This window comes from Bos indicus, chromosome 16 (genome assembly GCF_029378745.1).
Source record: "Bos indicus isolate NIAB-ARS_2022 breed Sahiwal x Tharparkar chromosome 16, NIAB-ARS_B.indTharparkar_mat_pri_1.0, whole genome shotgun sequence".
Taxonomy (NCBI): domain Eukaryota; kingdom Metazoa; phylum Chordata; class Mammalia; order Artiodactyla; family Bovidae; genus Bos; species Bos indicus.
Window position 1 is genome coordinate 38215384 of NC_091775.1, and position 6000 is coordinate 38221383.

Genomic DNA, 6000 nt, shown 5'->3' on the forward strand with positions numbered 1-6000 from the left:
ATTTATGAATCATAAAATATAAATACTCCTAAAATTAATCTAATCCTATATAACTCTAATTTTAATAAAAATCTCAGTGGATTTTTTTGTTATATATATTTTTTTATTTTTATAGTTATTAACTTAATAACTGTTTACTGATCACCTAGTCCTTGCCAGATGCTGTACTAGGCGTGATAGAATATAGCAATGAGCATGATGTATCCTTATCTTTATGGACCATCGTCTAGAGGGAAAAACTGACTTAAAATGAGCCAACATTAGTATGTGATATTGATTATAGGCTGTGTGCATGACATTTTGCTAATGATAAAATTGAAGCTTAAGCACATCAGTTGCCTTGTTCAGGATTGTAGAGCTGATACCAGACCCTCTTCTCAAATCAAAGTCATGAAGCCTGACTTCAAAGATCCAGTTCTCCTCATGTCACCATACAGGGTTCCAAGATCCCTTTTGGCCAAAAGTTCAGCCACTGCATATTCTTCTGTATATCTTTATGGAGCCACAGATGCTTCTGAAACATCCACAGAGTATACATGACCTGGACACAAAGCTGCGTAAGGTAAGAGTTGCAGCAGTGACAAAGTGCGTGCAGCGTTCACTAGGCCGGCGCCACTGGGCTCTGTGTTTAGACATAGTTGGCAGCTGCCGGGATGTGATTTCAAGGATGTTTCTCTAAAAGCTCTCTTTCCTGGATTATCTCAGTTTTTGAAAAATTCCACAATTAGAGAGTCAGGCTCCAGGATTTCTAGGAAGATTGTGCAATAAGGGAAAATGTCAGCAACCTTCTTGTCTCCAATGCTGTTACTTTAGTGGGGCTTTTTTTTTTTTTTTTTTTTCCAGTGACTATGGTAATAATGACACAAAGGCTCAACCTTATATCATAACTAAGATTTTTCCACAGCCTGGCTTCATCTCCTGTAACTTGCCTAACCTTAGTACCCAAATGCATTGTGAAGGGAACATCCTTGCATAACCATGCTTCAGAAATGGGATCTGAGACCTGTTCCCCCAGTCCTAATGAATGAAACCCTACAACTCACCTGGCTGGAGTCCTGGGCTACTACCCCATCTCACCTTCTGCCTTGACCTTGCTGTAGGAAGCTTCAGTAGGTAATTTAAGGCAAGTGCTTAAAATTCTCTTTTCAGGTTTCTGAATGACAGTGAACACCAATAAGTCAAACTGATGGAGACTAAATAGGAAGGAGAAGAAATGCTTCTAATAAATAGGAATCAAGCCAAGAGCTGAGAAAAGCCTTTCTCTAGAGACTGTTTTAATTCATAAACCTGAAAAATCAGGAGATTATTTTAAACAACTGGTTGTTTATTATGTCCAGTGAGAAAAAAAGAGAATATGGCATCAGGGACAGGTGTGAGAAAAAAACAAGCTCAGCAATATGTGGTGGAGCAAAGAAAATAATGGCTGTAAACTGTAAAACTGTAAAAAGCAGAATTGTTACTGCAGAAAAGCAAATCCAAAGGGCAATGTCTATGTTGTAATGATCAAGAACTTGTCTCTTCAATCAGACGGGTTTGGCTTTAATTCAATTGCAATTTGGCTTTAATTGAATTACAATTCTGCCACTTGTCAGCTGTATGACCTTCCAAAATTTATTAGAGCTCCACACATCATTCATAAAATAACAATAATGGAGGATTAAATAAGATAATGCATTTAGAGTGCTTCATGTAGTACCCAGCACATAGCAAATGCTCGAAAAACTAATGCCTATTATCATTTTTATTCTAACTGGTAAAGTTGACATTTATTCTTTGGATTTAGGCATTCAGGATCCACTGCTCAAATGCTAATATCCCTGGGAAAGGTAGGTATTATTATTATTGTTGAGCATCTGCTTTGTACAAGGCAAGTTTATCAAATAACTAACTAAAAAAGAGGAAGAAACACCAGTATTTTGAAGACCTGTACCAGGCAGCCTGGGACTCCCACCAGGTGAGCTGCAGGGTTTCATTAGCCTGGAGTAGGGGTACCAGGGTAAGGTGTGTTTCCCTGATGTGACCATGGTAACATCAGGTCAAGGGAGATACAGGAAGAACACCAGTTTTCTGGCTCTTCCCATGACCATGCACGTGACTGACCTCACCATTGTGGAAGAATGCTGATGGTATTAGCAGACCACACTATTTCGTGTGGAATTACAAATTTTTTTCCCATCGCCTATAGAAGATTCATAGTCTCACTAGGGTTTCCCTTATATTACTAGGTTTGCCAACTCATATTCCCCTCCTTGGTGCTGGTGGTTTAGTCACTTAGTCGTGTCTGACTCTTGTGACTCCATGGACTGTAGCCTGCCGGGCTCCTCTGTCCATGAGATTCTCCAGGCAAGAATACTGGAGTGGGTTGCCATTTCCTTCTCCAATCCTTCTCCTTAGGAGGTACTTAACCTCCAAGTATCTCTGACAGAAAGACACAATTTCCCAGGAAAGGTCATAGCATGGTCTGGGAAAATTGCCTTATTCATACTAGCTCTAAGATCCCAACTGGGTTGATAAGTGATGGAGAAATAGTGGGAAATGACTGAGTTAAGTCATTTTTAGGTGGTGTGTATCTACTGATAAAGAAGAGGGTCATGATCCCAGGCATCTCAGTGAGCAATAGGAGACTGCAGATGATGATAAGGAGACTGGGGCAGGACTAGAAGCCAATTTAAACCACGTCACACCTGGGCCTGGTTCCAACTTTCTTTGGAGCAGCGAGATGGCAGCATCTTTTCCTGTCTTCAAGTACCTAGGGACTTAAACAGGAAGTTAGTTACACTGGCCTGGCAATCTTGGATGACAAAGAGTGGATTTGCTGTGTTTCCCACACAATGTTGTATTTCCCCTGCTAACATCTCCCATTGTGGAAAACTCCAAACAAATGAAAATTAACGGGAATCCAACATTTTCCTTCCTATAGTGAAAAGTTTCCTTAATAAACTCCTTTAGGAAACTCTATGTCAAGGGGTTAGGGAATTGGAGAAAGACAGCCTGAACACCACTGCAAAATTATTTTTAGCTCTATGTGTTGAAAATGAATATATAATGAAAAACTGTTGTGCATACAACAGGTTGCCTATAAAGCAATGATGATAAGCAATCTGTACACCACAATATGGATGAGTCTCATAGATGAAATGCTGAATGAAAGAAACCAACTGAAAAAGAGAACATAGTGAAAGATCCTATAGATAGAAATAAAAATCATGTTGGACCAATATGTGCTGTTAGAAGTTGGGAGAGGGCTTACCTTGAGGAGGTTACCTTTGACTCTTAAGAGGTAATGAAGGGAAGATGCTCGGGTCTGGTAATGATGTTTCTTGATCTGGGTGCTAACTATACGGATGTGTTCAGTTGGTGAAAATTCACCAAGCGGTATATTCTTGGGTGTGCGTGTGTGCTAAGTTGCTTCAGTGGTGTCCTGAAGCAACCCTATGGGCTGGGGCCTGCCAGGCTCCTCTGTCCATGGGATTCTCCAGGAGGGTTGCTGTGCCCTCCTTGGTACATTCTTGACATGTATCCATTGTCATGTGTATTTTATACTTTGAAAAAGTTCAAACAGTAATTAGCAGTCAAAACTACCTACGTTAGCCTCAGCATTCTGGCTTGATCATGGTTTCATCTTTCTAAAAGAGAAGCCATCAATCACTTTAAGAATGGGCAAATTTAGGGGGATATCAGAAGAGGAAATTTTCAGAATTTAGGTTTATTGGATCATTTATTGAGTCATTAGGTTTATAGGTTTATTTTCCACAGATTATAGCAACATAGGCGTATTCCTCTATGCCAGCCCTTAAGGAATCAGAGCACTTTGTCTTTTTCTTCTGAAAAACAACCTCTGTTTCTATTACCTGAAAAAGCATTTAACCACAATTGGTAGACAGGTAAGGGCTTCCCTGGTAGCTCAGCTAGTAAAGAATCCTGGTAACTCAGCTGGTAAAGAATCCACCTGCAATGTGGGAGACCTGGGTTCAATCCCTGGGTTGGGAAGAAACCCTGGAGAAGGGAAAGGCTACCCACTTCAGTGTTCTGGCCTGAAGAATTCCATGTATAGTTCATGGGTTCACAGATTCAGACATGACTGAGCAATTTTCACTTCTGAATGGTTACAAGGCTTTGGCTTTTCCTTGTAACAAACCTCCCATGAAGATAGGTGTTTACTGCTGTTTATCTTATTCAATCTAAATCAAACTTTTTGAATTAAAAAATTTGAGTGTAATGTGAGATCTTCTGAAGCCAGAGGACTCATTCAATATTTAGTTGAAAAATTTAGTGGTTTTTATGTATTTTCACACAGAGGTGAATCATGGAAAAGTTTTTTCATTGTGAATTTTTTTCCCCCTTGGACATCAGGTTCTCCCCACTACTGCCCCCCAAAGCCCCACTGAAGGATAATTTCTTAATCAAAACCCAGTTTTTATAGTATTTTCCCAAGATTAAAAGGGTACTAGCATTTTTTATAATGATAAAATTAATAGATGATTCTTTTTTTTTAATTATATATTACAAAAAATCACAAAAATAAAAATTTTAAAGTTGCTTGAACTCCTAGAAAATAGTGGTTAAGAATTTGATATAAAATAAATATGCATACATATTCCTAAAATTCTTTCCCTTAAAAATGCATGTATGGATTTTAATAAAAAGTGAGGGTCTAATGCCATTTGAATAAAAATAAATACATTACGTGCTTTCACACCATGCCTTTCTTTTATACCCTTTATTATAGCAGTCATAAAATAGTGATTTACATCATCATTAGTGTTGCTGGTAGTTAAGTGCCCCTTAGAGCTAGACTCCCTGGTTGTTACTCCCACATCTGTCATTGACCAGAAATGTCATCGTGGACAAATTATTCTTGCGCCTCAGCTTCTTCATCTGTAAAACAGAAAAATAATATATACCTCACAGAATTAGTGTGAGTGTACCAAGGGAATATTTCATGCAAAGATGGGCTTAATAAAGGACAGAAATGGTATGGGCCTAAAAGAAGCAGAAGATATTAAAAAGAGATGGCAAGAATACACAGAAGAACTGTACAAAAAAGATCTTCATGACCCAGGGAATCGCAGTGGTGTGATCACTCTCCTAGAGTCAGACATCCTGGAATGTGAAGTCAAGTGGGCCTTAGAAAGCATCACTACAAACAAAGCTAGTGGAGGTGATGCAATTCCTGTTGAGCTATTTCAAATCCTGAAAGATGATGCTGTGAAAGTGCTGCACTCAATATGCCAGCAAATTTGGAAAACTCAGCAGTGGCCACAGGACTGGAAAAGGTCAGTTTTCATTCCAATCCCAAAGAAAGGCAATGTCAAAGAATGCTCAAACTACTGCACAGTTGCACTCATCTCACACGCTAGTAAAGTGATGCTCAAAATTCTCCAAGCCAGGCTTCAACAGTATGTGAACCATGAACTTCCAGATGTTCAAGCTGGTTTTAGAGAAGGCAGAGGAACCAGAGATCACATTGTCAACATCCAGTTGATCATCAAAAAAAAAAAAAAACAAAAACAAGAGAGTTCCAGAAAAACATCTATTTCTGCTTTATTGACTCTGCCAAAGCCTTTGACTGTGTGGATCACAATAAACTGTGGAAAATTCTGAAAGAGATGGGAATACCAGACCACCTGACCTGCCTCTTGAGAAATCTGTATGCAGGTCAGGAAGCAACAGTTAGAACTGGATATGGAACAATAAATTGGTTCCAAATAGGAAAAGGAGTGCATCAAGGCTGTATACTGTCACCCTGTTTATTTAACTTATATGCAGAGTACATCATGAGAAACGCTGGGCTGGAAGAAGCACAAGCTGGAATCAAGACTGCCAGGAGAAATATCAATAACCTCAGATATGCAGATGCCACCACCCTTATGGCAGAAAGTGAAGAGGAACTAAAAAGCCTCTTGATGAAAGTGAAAGAGGAGAGTGAAAAAGTTGGCTTAAAGCTCAACATTCAGAAAACGAAGATCATGGCATCCGGTCCCATCACTTCATGGCAAA